This window comes from Podarcis filfolensis (assembly GCF_964270895.1).
Source record: "Podarcis filfolensis genome assembly, chromosome: 5".
Taxonomy (NCBI): Eukaryota; Metazoa; Chordata; class Lepidosauria; order Squamata; family Lacertidae; genus Podarcis; species Podarcis filfolensis.
The window spans coordinates 80,929,969-80,952,704 of NC_139608.1; positions in this window are offsets into that span (position 1 = coordinate 80,929,969).

Genomic DNA, 22,736 nt, shown 5'->3' on the forward strand with positions numbered 1-22,736 from the left:
GAAGATGCTACCGACTTCAAATTTTTGTCTATAATGCTTCAGTTAATTCTAAGGAAGGAAGTTCTCAGATTAGGGGTGATCCACGTTTTCAATCTTTACATAATTATTTCAGCCCAAGAAAATTGCACTTCTGCTAAGTGCTCCGCAAAGATGAAAGATGAAGACATAGTCTGCACATGAATGAGCACACACACATCTTAGATCTTCCTCTTGACTCTGCTTCGAAGCTATTCTGCCTCCTTATATGTGACTGCTTTTAAAAGATTTGCTTTCAACTGTGTCTATCTAATTTTTTCCTCAGCAACCTCTATTTTCCTTGCAGGCACAGAGAAATGGCCAGCCATCATTTAATTGTTTATTTCCCTCTGAGCTATGTGGCACTTTAAACAGGTAATTAGGTAAGAGACAATAGAGCATGCTCATCTGTCTAATGTTTGAAAGCATATTTACATTCAGGCAGACCGGTGGTGATTAGCTCATTGAATGACAGCTGAAGGAGCTTAGAAGAAGCACAAAATCCCTCCCTCCTTCCTCTTGACAGACGCAGTTGCTTTCATACTGTGCTTTTGGGGGATCCCAGGATTCCTTGGAAGTTTCTCAGAGATTTCTCCGTGAGAAGGAGAGCAGTGGTGAACACAGTCCACGAAAGACAGATTGCCTATGACTGTTGATCTTCCTTTGCAATGAAGGACTGCAGGGGGTTGTTCTTGGGCAATGTAGGGGAGGTGCTCAAAGGAACACTCTCATTTCTCACAGGTTGTTGAGAGTCTTGGCCAGTGCCATCCAGAAACTGAGCATGTGCCTTAATATGTGTCCTAGTCTGTGGTCCATGTGACATTTCATCTAGCTTATGGCCTGTCAATCCACTCCCACCACCTCGAATAAGACTTCACAATAGCTCAGAACACATCCTCAAACCTTTGTAATGGGCTGGGGCTCCATAGTAAACCCTTCAGTGTGCAGTGGAGCAGTGAGATAGGAAGTCTGATAACCACAGCTCTACTCTACAAGACCATCATGGCACAGAAGACCTAGTAACAAAACATTTCCCCCAAGGCACACCCAAAATACAATTTGCCAGGTCAATACAGGACAGCCATCCAAATGTCTACCATAGTGGCCTTCATCTTTTAAAAAAAATTATTTGCATTTTCAAAAACAGGAACAGAGAGCATATTTAACCCTCCTGGCTACTAACTGCCTTGTGAGTGACTGGGCAATGTCACCTGTCAATCAAGACCCACCTCGGCCAAGAATCTTAAAAGTGAACTTCTGTCACATAGTTCCAGTTACAGATAGGTAGCCGTGTTGGTCTGCCATAGTCAAAACAAAAAAGTTTTTTTCCTTCCAGTAGCACCTTAAAGACCAACTAAGTTAGTTCTTGGTATGAGCTTTTGTGTGGTATCTGAAGAAGTGTGCATGCACACGAAAGCTCATACCAAGAACTAACTTAGTTGGTCTTTAAGGTGCTACTGGAAGGAAAAAAAATTTTTTGTTCTGTCACATAGCCGTTTGTCCTTCAACCTTTCTCAACAGACCATAAAGTTCAGTATATGTGAGGAACCTTTTTGTAAGCTGCTGCAATTGGACCTGATTTCCCCCCCTCACATTTTAAAGTATGATTCTACTTTTACCTTTTTCCTCCTGTCATAAAATTGGTGTTGGGGGGTCTTATGTGGATTTCTTCCAGACTCTCAGGGACTTTTCTTCTCATGTGGCTAGACCATTTTGGTTTCATGCTGCTTGTGTGCCTATGCTGGGGTCTGGCATAGAAAAACAAGCTGCTTGGGTCTCCAAGGACAGGTAAGCTGGATGCTGCCAGCTGTAGACAAGAGCAAAACATTCTTTCCCCTCTTCCATTACACTATTCATAGAGGGTCTTTGAGATCTCTACTGTATTTAGAGAGTGATGCACACTTGATTTGTCTGTGTGTCCCTCCGGTTTCAAACGGAACTGCACAGAAGTGATGGAACGTTCATAAACATTCTAACTGCACAGGGCGAGCTGCTGTTAGCATGTTGCCTAATGTTGACAAATGACATACTGTATACCCTCCTGTGAGGAGGTTCTTTTGGAGGGGAGAAAAATGTCACCCAAACAGGGCAGCATGAGACAGAGACAAAGGAAACGGAGGCAAGGGAAAGAGTCCTTCATTATCCGGGGACTCTTTTATGCACTTTGAGCTATTACTACCTCTCTAAGGAGTACTGAAGATTTATTGACTGTACTATGGTTATTGACTGTAGCAAGAGCTGGGCTGAGCGGAGAAGCAACACTTTTCGTCTCCAGGAGGCTTTCAAGCCAAATGAGAGATAATAGAACTGAAGGAATAGGCGATATTTGAGAAAAGAAGTAATGAAGAGAACATATGGAAGATTTAGTTCACTTCAGGCTTGGACTGAAGTCTTTGTGTACAGAAACCAAGAACCAGAGAAGTTCAAGAAAACGAGTTAACAGGCTGTTCAAATAGGGAAGCATTGTATTAAAAAAAAATGACACAAGGGGAAAATGTGTGCCCTGAAACCAAAAACATTCGTTGCAAATGTTTTTTTTTTGGAAGCAAGGCAGCTAGTCAGCTGATAAATACTCAGAAATCTTTCAAGTGCAGTTCGGTGTTTATTTGATTGCCTCTTGGAGAGGATGGCAGGGTGGAATTTGTGCAGCTAATCCAGTGCAATCCATCCTGCCCTTTGCCTGCCTTTCATCTCCCTTCCCCACCCAAAATATTGTTGCATGCCACCCCAATCTCTGAGCAGTGTTCCAGGCGCTTACGCAGGGTTCAGTTTCCTCAGAATGGGGGACAGCAGATACTGTGATGTCTTCACCAGGTATTGTTTATTTACACACACATATATAACCTGAGCCTACGATGGAGGGGCTCACAGCATTAACACCCAAAGTGGGTTTTGGATTCAATCAGAAATCAAGGATCTCTCTCTCTCTCTGGCTTCTGCCTGCTTTTAGGTCCCCATATTTCTGTGCCATAACAGATTGGTGGGATGACTCTGGCTTCATAAATTTTGAGGGCTGGAGGAATCTGCCTACCACATTTTCTCCAGCAAAACCTCAATAGAGAGTTCACAGCATTAGTAGCCAATTTAATTGTATTCACAAAGTGCTTCTTACAATTCCCAGCTGAAGAAAAGGATAAACCCAGATATTTAAAGGATTTCACCTGCTCAATGGGGTGCCCATCAATTTGCCACTTGTGTTTTTTAAAAATCTATTAGCAAAAATGAAAACTTTTGTCTTTTCCTAATTAATGTTTAGTTTTTCTTGCTCTACCAATTGAGTAAGAGATTTCAAAAGTCTTCTTAACCCTTGTTGGGTTTGAGAAAATAAAATAGTGTCATTAACATACATAAGTACTGCAACTTTCTTGGATTCCCATTTTTTGTGGTGTAGTGGTTAAGAGCGGTGGACTCGTAATCTGGGGAACCGGGTTCACGTCTCCGCTCCTCCACATGCAGCTGCTGGGTGACCTTGGGCTTGTCACACTTCTTTGAAGTCTCTCAGCCCCACTCACCTCACAGAGTGTTTGTTGTGGGGGAGGAAGGGAAAAGAGAATGTTAGCCGCTTTGAGACTTCTTCGAGTAGTGATAAAGTGGGATATCAAATCCAAACTCTTCTTCTTCTTCTGTTATTGTTACTTAAATCAGTTATTAAAGGATTGACGTAAATGTTTTGCTGTTTTTGTTTTAACTATTTACTTGTACTTTTACCTTGTATTTTTATCCTGTGAGATGCCCCGAGATCTTGTGATGAAGAGCAGTATATAAAATAAAATAAAATAAAATAAAATAAAATCATGAATTAAACAATGGTGGAGCTAGTAATCATCTCTGATGGATGCCCTGTGGTGGAATGGATCGGATCTGAGAGTGAACCTCAAAGGTTTATCCTAATCTGAATCTTAGTATCATAATCTTTTCATATGGTTAAAAGCAAATGAGTGAACTGAGGGATATTGTTGGTGGGAGTCTTAATGCCACTCCCTGCCTTATATCCCTTTCTTCAACATTCGTCAGAGGGAAATGCTTATTTTATATCAAGTGTACAAGGCTTACGCAGTATGAGAGTGTGAGTAAGCCAAATGTGTGGGCCGCTCCCATGGGCCCCTGCCAAAGAATTTTTGAATGATGAACTTCAAAATAATACACATAGCCTTACCGGCCAAGGGAAGCATGCTCACATGAAACAGGAACATTTCTCTTGTCTCTACGGGTGATGCTATGCCAGCCAGACAAGAAGTACGCTTGGCAAGTAAGCAGCAGGATTAGGCACACATTGCATGAATGCCAGCATCCGGTACACACTGTGTGAGAGAGAAAAGGGCTGCAACTATTAAGCAGGTACAATTGGAGAGTATACACCCATATGTGCACATGACAAGATTTCTGGCTGACCTCCCTGGTTGGGGCACCGTCTCCCTCAGGAGACCAGGTTGTTCCACCTTTATCTGTGGCTTCTTGCTATCTGGAGAGGCGGGGAGGCAGTTCCACCTATAAAAATCTTACCTCACTTACATTTACAGCTTAATCCATACCTCTCCCACTGTCTTTATCAAAAGCAAATGGAGGGAACGAGTTTGCCTTGCAAGCCCAGGCTTTTCCACGCAGGTTTAAACAATAGTTTTCGCACGTTTTGGCTTTGCCTTCTCTGTCAAGGAAAGTCTTGAAGGAGCACATTCAGTTCCCAGAATCTCTGGCCAGGCCTCTTGTGCTTCACTGTCATTCTGTGTGAACAGGGAGCAGAGCCTTGAGCTAGTGATGAGCAAACCAACCCCATCACAATCCGTAATGTGCTCACAGAGTCAGGAATCCAATGTTATATAAACATGGATGGAAGTTCTCTGTTGCTACAAGGTTTTTGGAAGTACAATTTGTGTGCATTTGTGTCCTCCATTTTATGCACAACAACTTCTTCTTCTTTGGTGATCACTCGTAGCTGCTTAAGATTGTCTTCCATAAACACAGTTTTAACAGTGAGTCCGTAAGTGACTGTGGAGGCCAATTCTGGATCCACACGTCCTTTCACAGTGAGGACATTGGTTTCCAGGTGGGAGTTGATCATGGTGAGGGGTTGCCAAGCGTTCCTTCCTCTTAGCATGTTTCTCCCTTTCGTCCTGAGTCTTCAAAGCCCTGTCTCATTACATATGCTAATCATCTGCATACTACCCCTTGCTTTTTCCTCTAGGACTAATTGCAGTTGTTAACAGTCGTCAACAGGTTTACCATACCCATTGAGTCAATCACCCATCTCCTACTAACCTCCTGAGAAAAACCCCACCCCACCCTCCCTCTATATATAAGGGTCTGATGACTTCTGTTTCAGTGTATCTGAAGAAGTGTGCATGCACACGAAAGCTTATATCAAGAACAAATTTAGTTGGTCTCTAAGGTGCTACTGGACAATTTTTATTTTTATATATATTTCAAAGCCCATGACACCTTTGCTAAAGGCTGTTCTCCAGCTGGAGCACTCACAGGTCAGTGTTTCCCAGTTGTCGGTGTTTATGCTACATTTTTAAAGATTTGCCTTGAGAGAGTTTTTAAACCTCTTTTGTTGACCACCAGCATTACGCTTTCCATTTTTAAGTTTAGAATAGCTTTGGAAGACAATAATCAGGCATGTGAACAACATGACCAGTCCAACAAAGTTGATGTTGAAGAATCATTGCTTCGACACTGGTGATCTTTGCTTCTTCCTGTACACTGACATTAGTTTGCCTCTCTTCCCAAGTGATGTGTAAAAAAAATTCAGAGACACCATTGATGGAATCTTTCGAGGAGTTGGAGATGGTGTTTATAAGTGGTCCATGTTTCACAAGCATTCAGTAAGGTTGGTACTACAATATCTTTGTAAACAACATGGTGGTCCATGTATCTTAACATTGTGTGTCATGATGCATCTTTCTCTGATTGGCTGTTATCACATGTTCTCTGCTATACAAACAAAGAGCAACATGGAGCAAGAGCTACAGCGGCTGCCGAAGCAGAATACTGGCAATTAAAACACCCATTTTGTTGTAGGACTGGGCATATTGCTGGCCAGGTAGAGACCAAAGGGTTAAAATAAGACCATTCAATCACATGCACATTTCGAACTGGACACAACAAATAACTGGGCATGTGCAAAAATGGTACAGCTCGGCTGCTCAGTCACACCAATCCTGCAGACCTGGCCACTGAATTTAGTTCCGCCTTCTGTTTTTGAAGGAAACAATAAAAATTTACAATGCAAAGAACTATTAACATTTTTAGTGGCGGGGGCAGCACACCTCATCACAGCAAGAAACCGTAAAAACCAAGACTGAACCATCTATTGAGCGATGGCATCAACAAATCTATAGCCTTATTGGAAAAACTGACTAAACAAATACAGGCGCCCAAAAAGACAAGCAGAGACAGACAGTTTTTATGCAACATGCTTTGGTTTTATTGATTATGCAAATAAAAGTGTTGATCTGATTGGCCTCCATGGACTCTGGGATAATTCTTGTATTATTTTCTTTTGATTAACCAGTGTAAGTTCTCCAGTGTGGCAATATGACAGGGTCCTCAAAAATATATAGGGCTCGGTGTTCCTCTTATATTTATATATAGATGTTGTAGGGTGGTTGTTGTTTTTTAAGTACATCTCCAGCTGAGGGCTGCCTACAACGCTCCACTTTAAATGTACATCTAAGATGATTTATGTGACCATGTTAAATATAATGTGTGCTTGTGAGAAATACATGTGCAGACATTTAACATAAATATACCATCATCAGTGAACAGAGTTTATCCTTCTCAAGGAGTCAGGATCAGACACAGGTTTGCTTCGCATGAAGTGTGAAGGAGCCCTCTGTGTCCTCAAATGTTGAGTAACCAAGGAGAAAGAACCCAAATGGTGGACATGCCCACATGGTTCAACTTTATGGCTCAAACAGCACAATCCTATGCATGTCTACTCAGAAGTAAAGTCAATGGGGTTTACTCCCAGGTAAGCATAGGAGCCAACTTCGAGGGGCTGAGGTCCCTTCGCCCCCCAATAAAATATTTGAGGGGGCAGTCCCCCAAATTGATGGGTATTGTACTGCCATTAAAATGGTATACGTGTGCCACATCTTGTGATTATGTGGGGTGGGGTTTACCTGCCCTCCCAATATTTTATTCAAGTTGGCCCCCCTGTAGGTAAGTGTGTATAGGACCCCACTCTTAGGCCCCAGAAAATAATGTGAAAGTAATGCCAACCAGGTATGTTTGGGACTATGACTCTCTTCACAAAGGCAGATCTATGGGAGTGTGGACACAGAGCTTCTGGGGTGCTGCAAGAGGTGCCATAAATATGGTGTCAAATGGAAGGCAAGAGGTGGAGAAGGATGCAGGATTTTGGTGCCACTGAAATTTGAGATGCCAAAGTCCATCACTGCCCTTCAGTTCCCATATAAAGGGCACCAGGTTGTTGAAGGCCAATCTAAACTTATCCCACCCCCTTGGGTTCCCAGATATTTTTGGACTACAAGCCCTATCACAGAGGGCTTGCAGTGTGGCATAATGGTTAGAGCGTTGGACTATGATCTGGGAGACCAAAGTTTGAGTCCCCACTCAGCCATGAAGCTCTCTGGGTGGCATTGGGCCAGTCATTGTCTCTCAACCTAACCTATCTCAAAAGGTTGTGAGGATGAAATGGGAAGGAGGAGAACCAAGGAGGAGAACCATGTCCACCACCTTGAGATCCTTAGAAGATAAAGGTGGTATATAGAATGAATAAATGATCTCCAGCCAGCCTTGCTAATGGAAAGAGGTGACTGGAATTGTATTCCAAGGACATCTGAGGAACCTAAGTTTGGTTTAAACCTTTTCTCCATCCCCTTTCTTTCTGTAATGCAAAGGTCCACATCATGACATCAGGGAATTTCTAGCACCCATTCCTCACCAGTAGCTGGGGCTCAAAGGGGTGAAGCCACAGTATGGGTAGGTGTGATTATGCTTTAAGGGAGAAATGTGGAGAGAACCCGAGATGGTTTGGGTGGTAGCCCTGCACTGTGTAATGTATAGTTCTACCCAGAGAAAGCCCATGAATTCAGGCTAGATTTTACATTCATTACTCCACTAATTGGGCTGCACTACGTCTCCTCTCCCCCTCGAGCAAAAAAGGGGATCAACATCACAGGCGCTGGCAGCGTCCTCATTTGTTTATTAAATGTTCAGAATCCTGCATTAACCAGCTGTCATTTATTTCGCAAGGAAAGTGTGACAAATGGGAGCATTAAGTAACTCGCATCATTTTACCGCACTCATGATTGATATCAGGTTATTCTGAAACAGGGCCCGTAAATAACATTACCCAATATTGTATTTGTGTCCAAGCTGTATTTATTCTGGAAGCCTGGCTCCATAGTTGTTGGAAAATTGCTCCTCTTCCCCTCGAAAGGAAGAAAACAAATCTGAAAGGGAGGGGAAAAGGCACATGGCAAGATTTTCTCTTTCCATCTTGGCTTGTTTTTGTGAACGTTACAGTGAGTCGTTTGTATTCTGAGGAGTGGGTGGATGGGGAACCCTGAACACTCACCAGTGGTGAGCTCACTGTTGTTTGTGTACTTAAAAGAATGAATCAGATACTGGTGAGTTGGAAATCGGCATCGCCTCGCTTGTGTAAACAGAACTGGGACAATTTATATCTATCAGCTGTCACAGGATAGCCCTGACTGCTCCCACCCTCAGATTTAGCTCTCTGGAAACTACTTGTGAAAACTGGTTGTGAGGGTAAGAAATGGTTCAGGTTCCCAGGAATAAACTCTAGGGAATTTCATCTATGCAGAAAGAATGCAGCTCTAGCTTAAATAAAGAGAACCTTGTATTCAAGGGCTTTTCGATTGGCTTAATGTAATACTTATTAAAGGTGTGTGTGTGTGTTTTAAACAAAGGCATTGGAGTATGTTAAGAAACGCAGTAATATCTCATTCTTGCATCCATGAAAGGATCCTTTTCATATACATCAATACATGTACATAGAAATCCATTAGCTTAAGACCCATTCCACATTCTGTGACAAAAAGGATGAACATACTCTGAGATATCAAGCCTACAATCCTACTCAATGAACTAAAAGCATTTTTCTGTTACTGTATAAAATCATTATATAAATAATTTTCAGTACAGCTGTATACAGCTATCTCTAACATGTTTCTTTTCCTTTCTCGGGGTAACTGCTTACAAAACAAATAAGAAGAATCCAAATTATGACATATTTAACTTGGCCCTTAGCTGATGGAATAATTTCCAAAATCCCCCAAATCTCCCTTGACTTGTAGTCAACTAAGATTTACTCAGAGTAGACCAACTGAAGTTAATGGCCCTGAGTTAGTCCTGCATTGGGTTTGCCCTGGGTAGGACTGACAGAATACAACCTAATATTCGTCGCTTTACTGTTGTAATTGCTTCTTACTTCCATAAGCTGGAAGGTATCTGTCAGGGAACTGCCATCGGAGCTAGAGGCGGAGGGAAGGCTCCAGAGGGATGCCGGAGAGGGTCCCAGTAGGGAGAGAGGCAGCCCATCTGCTGGGGAAGGAAATCAGCGTAACACCAGTGGAGAAGGGGGGCAGATGGGGGAATCGGAGAGGAGGCTCCAGGACTCTTCACCGGAGACTAGCGGGGAGAGCACGACTACGCCGCTGCCCACGCCCTCCCTGCGCAGAAGACTTCCGCGCAGGGAGAGTAGGAGGAGACTTGGCGTCAAAGAACTTCTTTGCTGGAAGAGGTTCAAGAAACGCCCACTGACGGATTCTGCCAGCGACTGAGACAGTCACGAAGTGAAGGGCTGTCCAGACAGAAAGGGTTCAACCAGGTAACCTAGCCAGGAGTGGCGGCAACTTACGCACGAGCAACCCCTAGAACCATTACAGTATCTTTTTTAAAAAGTGTGATAAAAAAAGTTTATAGCCCCCATGGTTGTGAAATATAAGATTTTACACTTAGGCAGGAATAACCAGCTGCACAAATATAAGATGGCTTGCCAGTAGTACATGAAAAAAAGGATCTAGGAGTCTTAGGAGACCACAAGCTTAACATGAGTCAACAGTGTGAGGCAGCAGCAAAAAAAACTAATGCTATTCTAGGCTGCATCAGCAGAAGTATAGTGTCCAGATCAAGGGAAGTAATAGTACCACTCTATTCTACCTTGGTCAGACCTCACCTGGAATACTGTGTCCAGTTCTAGGCGCCGCAATTTAAGAAGGATATCGACAAGCTGCAACGTGTGCAGATGTGCTGGGCCCAGGGGTAACCTGTGAAACGCAGTCCAGGACCAGTCCAGAATCCGAAGGCTCCACTGGGAGTCAGTCCGACAGGGCCAAGGCAGGAGACCAGGTAAGGACAGGTGCAGGATCTCAGGCAGGATCTAGCATACAGCAATGTTGCTCCCGCAACCTGGGGCGGGACCCAACAGCCTTTTATCTTTGTCGGGGTAGCGGCCGGTCCTGATCCCCCGGCGACTCACCTCCCTGTTTTGCCCGAAGGCGAGCATTCCTCCTGAGAGTACTCGGGTCTCTCCTTCTCTCAGACCTTAATCTCTGCAGCTCAGCAGACGTCTGCGGGTTACTAGACCCAGGGGCCACCTCAGCCTCCCCTGACTAAACCAGTAGTGGAGCAGCTGAAGGCAACGAGGTAATCCCCGCATCTGGAGCCAGGGCAGGCTCAGGCCCCTGACTCGGCCCAGCTGGTGTTTGTTGCAGGGGAACCTGTGCAGACTGGGACTCTTCAGGATCAGGCCCCAGACTTGGTTCAGATGATGCCTGAGGCAAAGGATCCGGTGCAGACTGAGTCTCCTCTGGTTCTGAGTCTGAGCCCGAGTCCCAGGCCATCACAGCAGAGGAGGGTGACCGAGATGATCAAGGGTCAGGAAACCAAGCCTTATGAGGAATGGTAGAGAGAGTTGGGTGTGCTTAAGCTGGTAAAGAGCAGACTGAGAGGAGATATGATAGCCATCTTCAAAGATCTAAAGGACCATCACATGGAAGATGGAGCAACCTTGATTTCTCCTGCTGTGGAGGCTAGAACCCAAACCAATAGATTCAAGTTATAAGAGAGGAAATTCAGATTAAACATCAGGAAGAACTTTCTGAAAGTAAGAGCTCTTTGACAGTGGAACAGACTCCCTCAGAAGGTTGTGGACTCTCTTTCCTTAGATGTTTTAAAGCAGTGGTTGGGTGGCCATCTATCCTGGATGCTTTAGCTGAGATTGCTGCATCACAAGGGGAGCGATGACCCTTGAGAACCTTTCCAGCTCTACAATTCTATGATTCTAAGATACACAAGAAGGACTGAAAGTGGCTGCTGGAAAACACTCAGAGGTCGGAGCAAGGTCTAAATAAGATATTTAACGGTAGGGCTTCATTTAGGTGTATAGTTCCTTGCCCTTCCCCAAGAGTGGCAAAACCAGAATAAATTATGTAAAATAGTAAAAACTGGAGAGCAAATTATGCAGATTAAGAAATACTAAACAAAATTCAGCCTTGGTTTGTGTATCTATCAAATAAAGCCAGCTTTTCTTGTTCAGGAATTTAGCACATTATTTTTATGACGCAGAGCCCTCCCCACAAGCATTGAGTTTTGTGTTTTGTTGCAGAACGTGGAGTACAGGAATCTTTGTGTGAAAGACACAGAATCTTTGGTTAAGATCCTACCCCAATTGTCCTCTTTCCCCCAAATCTAGTTATGAACCACACTTCCTGACCTTCTACTTTCTAAATTGAACTCCAGTGTCCACTGAGCTGGGCAGATATAAAATGGCAGCCATCTGTCTGATAGCAGACTGGATAAATAATAATTTCTATTATGAGCAGAGTTTTAAAGCAAGGCTTTCTCTGAACACAACTAAGCTCCACCGGATTGCTGACGTATATAGTGACTGCGAAAGCTGATGCATGTTGAGATGGGGTGGAGAAGGAAGGCAAACCTGTTCGTCTGTGGACTGTCTGTTGTGGTTTATACTGAATCTGTCTTCATATATAATCTTTGCAGCTTGCTTACAGGAGCTGAGAACATTGGCACTTCAGTCTTTACAGCTAAAATGCACCCCCTGGTTGGGATTAATCCCTTGCGGGAATGCAGGCTGTAGTGATTTCTCAACACACGGAAGGCCTCTCCGCCTGGAGAATGTTCCGGCTGTTTGTCATTCTCAGTACCCCTGAACAACGCCACACCTTCTGCCCAGAGATCACCTGTTGGATATTTCTGTATGGAAGAAATACAAAAAAGAGGATTTGATTACTATTTAACACACCAGCAAAATGCTAGTTGTTCTAAAGAGCTTGCTCTCTCTGTGTGTGTGTCAGGATGCTGTCAGCGGCTCCTGGCTGGTTGCCCAGGAAAGTATAAAGACAAGGAAAAGTTTCTTACCGTCTTATTTTATTTCAAACTTTACAGAGAAAGACTGTAGAACCCAGCCTCTTGGATAATGGTGTTGTCCTGAGTGAATCTCCACCCCCGTCTTTCCCACTTCCTCATTCATCATCATCATCACCTCCTCTACGGGTGCTGCTATGTGCCTTCTGTCTTTGAGCTCTTTGCTCTCCTACTTTTAAGGCCCACCAGGTTCTGGGAGATGGTGGGTCTGGGATGCTTCCTAATGACAACGTTTCAGCCAGCTGCTCTGGCTCTCCCAACTTTCCCCCTCACCTGCCTCTGAGCTGTGACCTTCCTCAAACCCCTGTTGTAAATCTATATTGTCTTCCTCCTCCTCCTCCTCCCTGGAAGGGTCAGGATGGGGAGGCGGTCTCCACCATTCCTCCTCTGCCCACTCCTTGACAGTGTGGAGGGAGAGCTTGTGTACTATGAAAATCTCCAGGGCTATTGATTAGGGGCACAGCTGAACTGAGCATAGGGCCGTCTTTCCCATAGGCTCCCTTAGAAGGTGGTGGACTCTCCTTCCTTGGAGGTTTCTAAGCAGAGGTTGGATGGGCATCTGTCATGGATGATCTTGCTGAGAGTCCTGCATTGCAGCGGATAGAACTAAATGACCTTTGCGGGGGGAGGGGGGCTTTCCAACTCTACAGTTCTATGATGGGAAGTGGTGGCTTCTGACACAACAGTGTTCTCAAGGGCAATACTTTGCTCCCCAAAGCGGGATCAGTTCGAGTTCCAAGTGGCATCCTAGGAAATGAGCAGCTCTATTTGTTTAACTTTTTAATAATAATAATAATAATAATAATAATAATAATAATAATAATAATTTATTTATAACCCTTCCATCTGGCTGGGTCTCCCCAGCCACTCTGGGTGGCTTCCAACAAAGTATTAAAATACAGTGGTCTGTTAAACATTAAACGCTTCCCTAAACAGGGCTGCCTCCAGATGTCTTCTAAAAGTCTGGTAGTTGTTTTTCTCTTTGACATCTGGTGGGAGGGCATTCCACAGGGAGGGTGCCACTACTGAGAAGGCCCTCTGCCTGTTTCCCTGCATCTTGGCTTCTCGCAGTGAGGGAACCGCCAGAAGGCCCTCGGCGCTGGACCTCAGTGTCCGGGCAGAAAGATGGGGGTGGAGACGCTCCTTCAGATACATTAGGCAAAGGCCATTTAGGGCTTTAAAAGTCAGTACCAAACTTTGAATTGTGCTCGGAAACATACTGGGAGCCAATGTAGATCTTTCAAGACCAGTGTTATGGCAGCCGCTCCCAGTCACCAGTCTAGCTGTCACATTCTGGATTAGTTGTAGTTTCCTGGTCACCTTCAAAGGTAGCCCCACGTACAGCGCATTGCAGTAATCCAAGCGAGAGATAACTAGAGCATGCACCACTCTGGCGAGACAGTCCACTGGCAGATAAGGCCTGTGTACCAGATGGAGCTGGTAAACTGCTGCCCTGGACACAGAATTAACCTGCGCCTCCCTCGACAGCTGTAAGTCCAAAATGACTCCCAGGCTGCGCACCTGGTCCTTCAGGGGGCACACTTACCCCATTCAGGACCAGGGAGTCCTCCACACCTGCCCACCTCCTGTCCCCCAAAAATAGTACTTCTGTCTTGTCAGGATTCAACCTCAATCTGTTAGCCACCATCCATCCTCCAGCCGCCTCCAGACACTCCCTTGTAAATCCCTTGTATCTGCATCTGCAGCCATTTCGCAATGGCAACGCACAATTTGCTTGCATGATGAAAATGAGGCCATCAGTGTGCACACAACGAGCTGATCGCAATCGCTCTCTCACACACCATTTGGTGAATGACCACTGATGCATTGGGGTTGAATATGCTCCCACAAATAGTCTATGAATGTTGAAACAATGCTAGTCCCGCAGCTCGGTCCTATCGGCTTTACAAGTGAGGATGAACTGTTTGTACTGTTTGCTTCAGCTGCTAAGTGGATATGTGAGTAAACAGCTGCCCTCAAAGTTCAGCATCCTTCACATTCAGTACCCCCCAAAATCTCCTAGGTCACCAGCCTCTGTTTACACATTTATTTAATATATTTCTGCCCATCTTTTAGGTCAAGTACTATACACAGAGACTATCTCTCCCCCCCCTTTATATATAATCAATACAATGGCCAAAATACATTATAAAAGCAGCAACAGATAAAATCATGAACAGGCAGCCAGCCAAACATTAATTGAAAAAATGGAATAATTTTATTTAAGTCTTTAGTATGTACTTAAAAGCTTCAAGACAGTTGAGTCCTTCGAGAAGGGATTTCCATGAATGTGTGGCTACCACTAAAAAGGCCGAGAAAAACAAACAAAAAACCAGAGTCCTTTCTGTTGGGGATAATTCAGACTGAAATTCCCAGTTGTCAAAAAATGTTATTTATGTATGCTACTACTGCGGCCCGTGTTTTGTTAGCCCCCAAATGGAAAACGAGTGAGGTCCCAAGAGGAATGGCAACTTAAGTTGACAGAATATGTGCAGCTTGCAGAGTTAACATATAGAATAAGAGAACAAGAAGAACATATGTCTAGAGAAGACTGGAAAACAAATATTGAATATATGGGAAATAACTGTGTACAGCTGAAAATGCTGGCAACATTAAGATAAATTCAACAGTGTAAATAAGTTTTGATGGACATAATAATGGAATACTGAATGATATAGTTTTGTAAAACAGGCAGGGATTTATGATATGTAAAATGAACCATAGAAAGAGAAGGGAAATCATAGCTATCTTAAGGATGTAAAAATGAGTACTTTAAATTGCAAAACAGAAAATTTAATTATATATATATATATGGCACAGTCTCTGATACCTGCCAATCTGATTGACCATGGTGTTTTGTTTGTTTGTTTGCATCCATCTATCTCAGGAGATAATGGAAAATTGCACCTTTGGGGGTGACGTCAAATGGTTGGAGAGTTACAGTGCCTGCTGTGGCTGTAGAGACTAATAAGGGAGAGACATGTTTTGTTGCAGCTGGGGCAGGTTAAGGTGTACAGTTGTGCTGCTGCAGATACACCGTGACTTTTCTTCTTTTTGCGCTCCTCCCAGCAGTCATTCCTCCTCCGATCAATGCAGTGGATACATGACCTGACTGATTGTCTCCAGGCACTGTGGCGGACTTTGGACTTTAAAATTTCAGCAGTACCCTGTGCGATACCAAAATTCGGTTCCCTCCCCCCGCCTCTCACCTTCCGTTGTTCGGCATGGTTGCAGCACCTCCTGCGGCACTGGCTCGGCTCGGCACCAAGTGTGGCCGAACCAGTCATGCCCCCCAAATTTGCCTCTGCCACACACTGTGGTTGCATGCAAGGGATTTCCACATGGGGAAGAATAATGTTGCCAGCCTTCATGTCATGTAAGCAGACATTGTTGTAACACAGAGTTGCCTGGTGTCTCAAACCAGCTCCCTGTAGAGCACATGGTGATTTGTAAATATCTGTTTATGACTAAGATGCATGTCTGCAATATCTTAAAACACACACACACACACAAAGACATGTATATTTTTGCATCCGTGGGCTATGAAATGGAAGAGAGACTCGTACAAAATTAAAAAGTTGCAGTGGAATGGAGAGGAAAATGTGAATGAACATCAGAGTGGACTGGGGCACACACAGGCATTTGGCTGCAAGACCCATGTCTGTGTGTAAATCAGGTGGTACCTAATCTATGAGTAGGTTTCTGAGAATGCTTTCCCTCTTTCTTTTCTTAAGTGTCTTCCTGGAAAGGGCAGGCTGTCATCTGACATATATGTGATGGCGATTTGAGCAGCCAGGAGATTTTTGATACAGCAGCTCTATGAAAACCATGTGTTATTTGCAGACACCCAAAGGTTTTCCCTGAACTGTTAACTTGCAGGGTAGATATACTCAGTCAGAAAAAAGGAGCCAGCATACAGCCAGCATCCCTCCATCAAGCCACCACCGTCTCTATCGGGGAAAAGGTAACCAAAAGGAAACTATCAGGTTGGACAAGTCTTTTTCAGGCAGTGAAATTCTAACAAACAGGGAATGGTGCTATTTAGGGAGGGCAGGTATGGGAAAGCCTCTCCTCCTTACAGAGAGGAGGAGTTGTGAGCAGGAGCCATTCCCGCGTTGGCAGGGGGTGTTCCAGCCCCTGCTGAGCTGGCCTGGCTGCTGTGCCACGCCCCCAGGTAGCCAACCAATCAGGTGGAGGCTTGGGGGCAGGGTTTTGCCGCTTACATGTGGCCGCGGCAGCACTTCCCTTTCATTCCACTGCTGGACAACGTTGTTTTGGTCCAACCATCTGAAGAGAAGGGTTTGGTGAGGCTCCCATAGCCCCATGGCCATTGAAAAATCCAGGAAACTCTTAAACCGTGTGGTGGCGCGCAAATTGCGCTGTATGTATGGCCATGTGATTCTGCATGCTGACATCCGGTTCAGCGAGTTGTCTTTGTTTTGTGATGACGGTGTTCACTTTTCGGATCTCAACAATGATATTTGGCTGGCCGACATAATCAGAAGTCTTAGGGATTGGTTGCAGCTGTGAGGGTATTGGCAGCGAGTCTCTTTTGGCTCGGGTGGCGGTTTGGCATTGGAATATGTTTGTGTATTAGAGGGCAGGGTGTGGGCATCGTGGATCCTGTCTGACACCCTTGCTGGTGGTTAGAGCCATGGCACGACCCCCTGGTGACATCAGGGGGAGCTTTCAGTTGTGTTTGCATCAACAGGCTCCTCCCACTGGTGGTTAACCCTTGTTAGACTCACCCCTCCCTGAGGGGGTGGAGTCACGCTCTGTTGTTTTATCCAATGCCTAAGCCAATACTTCTTACATGCTGTAATCAATAAAGATGTGGCCTTTTTTAGCCCATTAACCTAATATACTGTGTCCATGTGTCTTTCTTATCCCCAAGCAGGTGGCAGGTCCTTGAATCACAACAGTTCTCTTCCGTTTGCATTTCTCTTGCAGACCACAGATGGATATCTTACAGGATCACTGATATTGCTTAGTGGGTTCATTGGGTCCATATGCTGAGTGACCATAGAAATGAGCCTGGAAAGAGTTGCTCATGGAAAAGAATGAGTATTTGACCTGTGTTGATAAAATTGCCATAATTATTATGAGGAAGATATCAAAAATGCAAACTTAAAATACATTGGTTCTTGAAAGCTAATATTGAATAATTCAGAGCAGAAAACATGATCTTACTAAAAATGACAAAAGTGATTCAGGTAGTTATAGCCAAGGCTTAATTGAAGTCATAAAATCCTGATGCATTTGGCGGCAGGTGGGAATCCTTTACCACACATGATATTAGAAACAAATCTAACTGTCTCCTCATTTAATAAATTAGATTTTGTCTGCTCCCCAAACCTCAAGTTCCTAAATTCTAATATCCCTTGAGGAGGAACAGTTTCATTCAAAACTGACTGGATTTGATACATTTGATTAAATCTTTTGATGCCCCTTATTAGGATCACTGTTGTAATTTCTTTTTTGCTTGGATCAAAATGAAAAAATGTGTTAAGTGTTGCCACTGAAATGTCTTCTAACTGAAGTTCAAAGCAAATTGGACGGGTTCCTCCCTAGGCAAATACCTGAGAAATTTCAAAGGGGTCCAGAAGAGTTTAAGTTAGTGCTGGGCTAAACTTGGGGAGGGAGCCTGAATTGTGGAAGAAAGCGCAAGCCTCGTTGGTGCCCTATGTTTGGGGGGGGGGGAAGCTCCGGCAGTAGATATTGTGGGTCACTCCTCCTCCAATAACAACAAGTGAGACAAAAAGAAATTATATAAATAGACAGAAAGAGAGAACATTGCTTCTGCCATCAGTCACCAGTAAGCCCTCTTTGAATTAGGCACCTAAACTGCCAATGTATACCCTCCGACATTTCTCTGCTGAAAACAGGGATGGCAATAATAATAATAATAATAATAATAATAATAATAATAATAATACCCCACCCATCTGACTGGGGTGCCCCAGCCACTCTACATGGCTTCCAACATATATGTTGTTGTTGTTTAGTCGTTTAGTCGTGTCCGACTCTTCGTGACCCCATGGACCAGAGCACGCCAGGCACTCCTATCTTCCACTGCCTCCCGCAGTTTGGTCAGACTCATGTTTGTAGCTTCGAGAACGCTGTCACAAACACTCTGTGAGGAGAGTGAGGCTGAGAGACTTCAGAGAAGTGTGACTAGCCCAAGGTCACCCAGCAGCTGCATGTGGAGGAGCGGAGACGCGAACCAGTTCACCAGATTACGATTCTACCGCTCTTAATCACTACACCACACTGGCTCTCAACTGGCTCTGGTTTGGACACAATCTCATTAAGACTAGTGAAGCTCCACAGAGTGATGTGGTCCACAAATTACTTGGTTGTCACCAGATTCTGCCTAAAGTAAAATTCAAAGTGAATTTGGAGGTTCCTCTGGTGAAACATCTGAAGAATTGCAGAAGAACAAAAAGAATTTCAACAGTGTTTCGCTGCCGGCATTCTAGCCAAAGCTGGTGGAAGGAACTACAAGCGGTTGCAGGACCACCTGAGCCTCCAGCAGTAACTCTGACTTCAAAAATACCCCATGATGGGAACTTGCTCTGGAGGTTGACTGAAGCCCCCACCAGAACAGGCTGAATACCATTTCCCTAGACCAGGGATGGGAAACCTGTGGCCTTCAGGTATTACTCATTTCATTTATAGTCATAGAAATATTTATATACTGCTGTACTGTAAAAAATATCAAAGTAGTTTGCAACAGTGATATTTATTTACAATTAAAACCACACACAAAAATAAAAATAAAATAAAACCAGTGATTCTAACTATGTTGCTGGGTTTCATTTTCCATCAGCCCCAGCCAGAAATTTGGGAGTTGCAGTTCAACAACATCTGGAAGGTTTCAGGTTCCCCAACCCTGCCCTAGATAGATTGTATATTATAAAACAGCACAACAAGCACTTTGGTTGTGTCTGGACTGAGCTTTCCTCTGCCTGCCTTCATCCTGTCTGCTACTGACTCCAAGCACCTATTCTGGGCATCCTCACCTGGATCTGACGAAGAAAGAACGATGGAAATTGCGGCCATCCATGTACTGATGGCACCTGACTCCAAAACTCTGGACAACCTCTCTTATGGGCTTCACTTTGTCAACAGTGATGCCACCGGGTGGCCAATATGCTGAGAGTAGAGGTTGCTGACTTCCAAAGTATCTGTGCATAAGCACCACGCAGCGAGGAAAAATGTATAATGCCATCCCTGTGATGAATGAATACTATTATAATAGATAGCGGCACTATCAGAGAGATCTGGCAACAGCAGAGGCAAGTCTAATTGGTCATTAGAAAATGTTTTCCAGCTATCCAGTGATGAAACAAATCCTCGCAACATATTTGGTTTTGTTTCCCATTTTATGGATGGAATTGTCTCCTAGCCCTGCTTCCCTGACCCCACTGGCTCTCGCAGCAGGCAAGAAATATGCTTCTTCACATTCTCTCCCTTAATGAGGTGCACTTTTGAGGCTGCCTTTCTTTCTGGCCTTTTGCGAGATAGCCGTACTGCAGACAGACAATGAAAACTCCCCAGCTTTTAAGCTCTCACTGCGAGCTTTATCGCTTCTCCGTGGCAGCCCTGTGCAAGCTGAGGGAGAAACACGAGGTCAACATCAATTCCTCAGAGGCAAGGCTTTGCATGGCAGCACACACAATGTCTCCCTGTTGGTTCAGAAGCTGGAGAAAGAAAGAGAACTAGAATGCAATTTAGGCAGTGGAGAGAATGTGGTGGTTTTTTTCCTGGTCTAATAGAAATAACAGAGGCCAATCAAGTGAAGAATTTGGGTGGGTCATTGTTAATGCCTGACTAACGGCTAAGCATGGCTGTGTGTGGCATTGGGAGTGCGGCATGAGTGAAGGCCAGAGCTTGGTGATAGAGTACATGCTTTGCATCCGGGAGGTCCCAGGTTCATTCAGTCAGCCCAGATGATGAACCATGCACTCACTTGGTATAAGACAGCTTCCTATGCTCCATTTTCAAGGAAACCTGAGTCTGAACCAGCAGAAACACAATTTTCAGAGGATCCTCAAGGTCTGAGATGAAGTGTGCAACACCGGTCTCCGTGATTGGCTGGCTGCACGAGGCCTCTGGAATGCTCATGTTTATCATTCCATACAGGAGATTCCATTCTGCTTTCTGCAACTCCAGCTTCTTGCTCCAGCCCTCCAAATGTAGACATGGGTGTGGCCGCCCAAGGCTCTGATCTACTAGATTATATCTGTAATCTTTAACTTTTTCAGACTGGGGACTCACCTTTATTGCTCTCTCTCCCCCATCTCACTCCTTTGCCACAGCCATTGCCTTCCCTTTTGCTCACCTACACTGCCCTGACTTCATGCAGTGATTGTGATGTGGCACTACATCTTCCAATGGGGGTTGCATGACGACACTCTTGCATTTTTACTATATAGAAAGAAAGATATTGTTATGACTTTCTCCCCCTGCCCAAATCTATTTCTCCTCCTCTCTCGTCTTTGCTTTTCTCTCTCTTTTCTCCTCTGTAAGACAACACAAAACAAAAAGGCCCGGTGACGTCACGGGTGCTACCCACCCTAGATGTCTTAACCTATCAATTGAAGATCAGTAACACACTCTCTGGAAAATATATCTCACAATGCACTTTGGAAAATACTTCCTAGCTAGCTGTGAATAAAATCTCTTTTATCCTCTTGTCTGTTTCAGCAGAGCTTCAAGACAGAGACGTGTTTCTTCCCCTGTAGGGAACACTTCCACTTTGGAACACTTTTGGCTTCCAGTGAAGACCCTGGAAAGAGTTGCTCATTCAGATCACATCTCACAATTAAGGCTCTTGCTAGCAGAATTGAATAGATCCCTAAGGGTTGTGTAAATTTCCATAGAAATTGAGGGGTGGGTTCCAATCAAACACGGAAATGCTACCGAGGGAATCCATTAGGAAAACATTTGAAAACTACAGTTATAATGTCCCTCTCACATAGAAAGCAAGGCTCTTGCATACTGATGGAGGTGGTTCCCCATTCCAGGAGAATGAGGCTGTCCCTGAACTGGACGTGGTAACTGTTGGGCAAGGCGCAGTTAACACTGTGCAGCTGTTTAAGACCGGAAGCCCATATGATGTGATGCTGGGACCTTCCAGTTTGCGAGAATTGCCTCCTTCAGTGCCACAACAACGCCTGCATTTGATAGTACAACTGATTCCACAGATGTCAACAGCGAAGCCAGATCTATGGCGTCAGTTCTGTCTGGAAGAGCACCAAGTGAAATAATGACTAACCTAACACTGCAAGATAAAATAGGCAAAGATCAGGTTATTCATTGCCTCCCCTGGTGGGCTTTTTTATGTGTGTGCTTCTCCTACTGTTGGCATAGTTTTAGGAACTTGGACGTACATTAAGTGCGTTCATACATTCTAGGACCAGCTTCCCAAGTTAGTGATTTATAGAAACTGCTTTCCCTATGTTGTGCGCCCCAATAAAGTGCAAACAGGTATGTGAGATCTTTCTCTCACCCATGAGGTAATTTTGAGACCAAAATGCCATTGCAATAAAACTAGGGTGTCATTCAACTTTTAAAAGGGTGGGTTTGCATGGTCTGTGTTAAATGTGGTGTCTCTTATCATCATGCTATGGTGATCAGTTATGGCAGGACTGGGCAACATATAGCTTGGGGTGATGCATGTAGCCCTCAGCCGAAATTTATAGAGGTGGGCCCAGAAGAGGAGGAGGATGAAAGCAGGACAGGGAACCTGAAGTGGAAGGTGTGCTGGAACGAAGCAGGAGGGAACCCTGTACAAGTGACGAAGTCAGACCTCTGGCAAGAGGGATCTGTCCCTCCCTGGTATTTGGTTAGCAGCACCAAAGTGACTTCCCTGGCACATGAACCAGCATAGTGTGTATGGAGGTCCTGCCCAGACAAGAAGAACCCCCTCTTGGCCTCACTGATGTGGTCCAAAGGAAAGCAGAGCAATATGTTTGATACCAGCTTGGCTGCAGGAGTTGCCAGAAGGAGGTGTACAAGACACCATCTAACCTTCTTAGGGACTCCACTCTAGATTTGTGTAGGGCTTGCTCCTTTGCCCTTTGTTCTCCTGAAGATGCCTTGCAAGGCAGCAGGTACAGGTTTTTTTGCGGTTTACAGTGGTACCTCTGGTTACATACTTACATACTTAAGACGTTCTGGAGGAACCTGAAACTGTTCTTAACCTGAAGCACCACTTTAGCTAATGGGGCCTCCCGCTGCTGCCGCGCTGCCACCGCACGATTTCTGTTCTCATGCTGAAGCAAAGTTCTTAACCCAAGGTTAGTGGAGTCTGTAACCTGAAGCGTATGTAACCCGAGGTA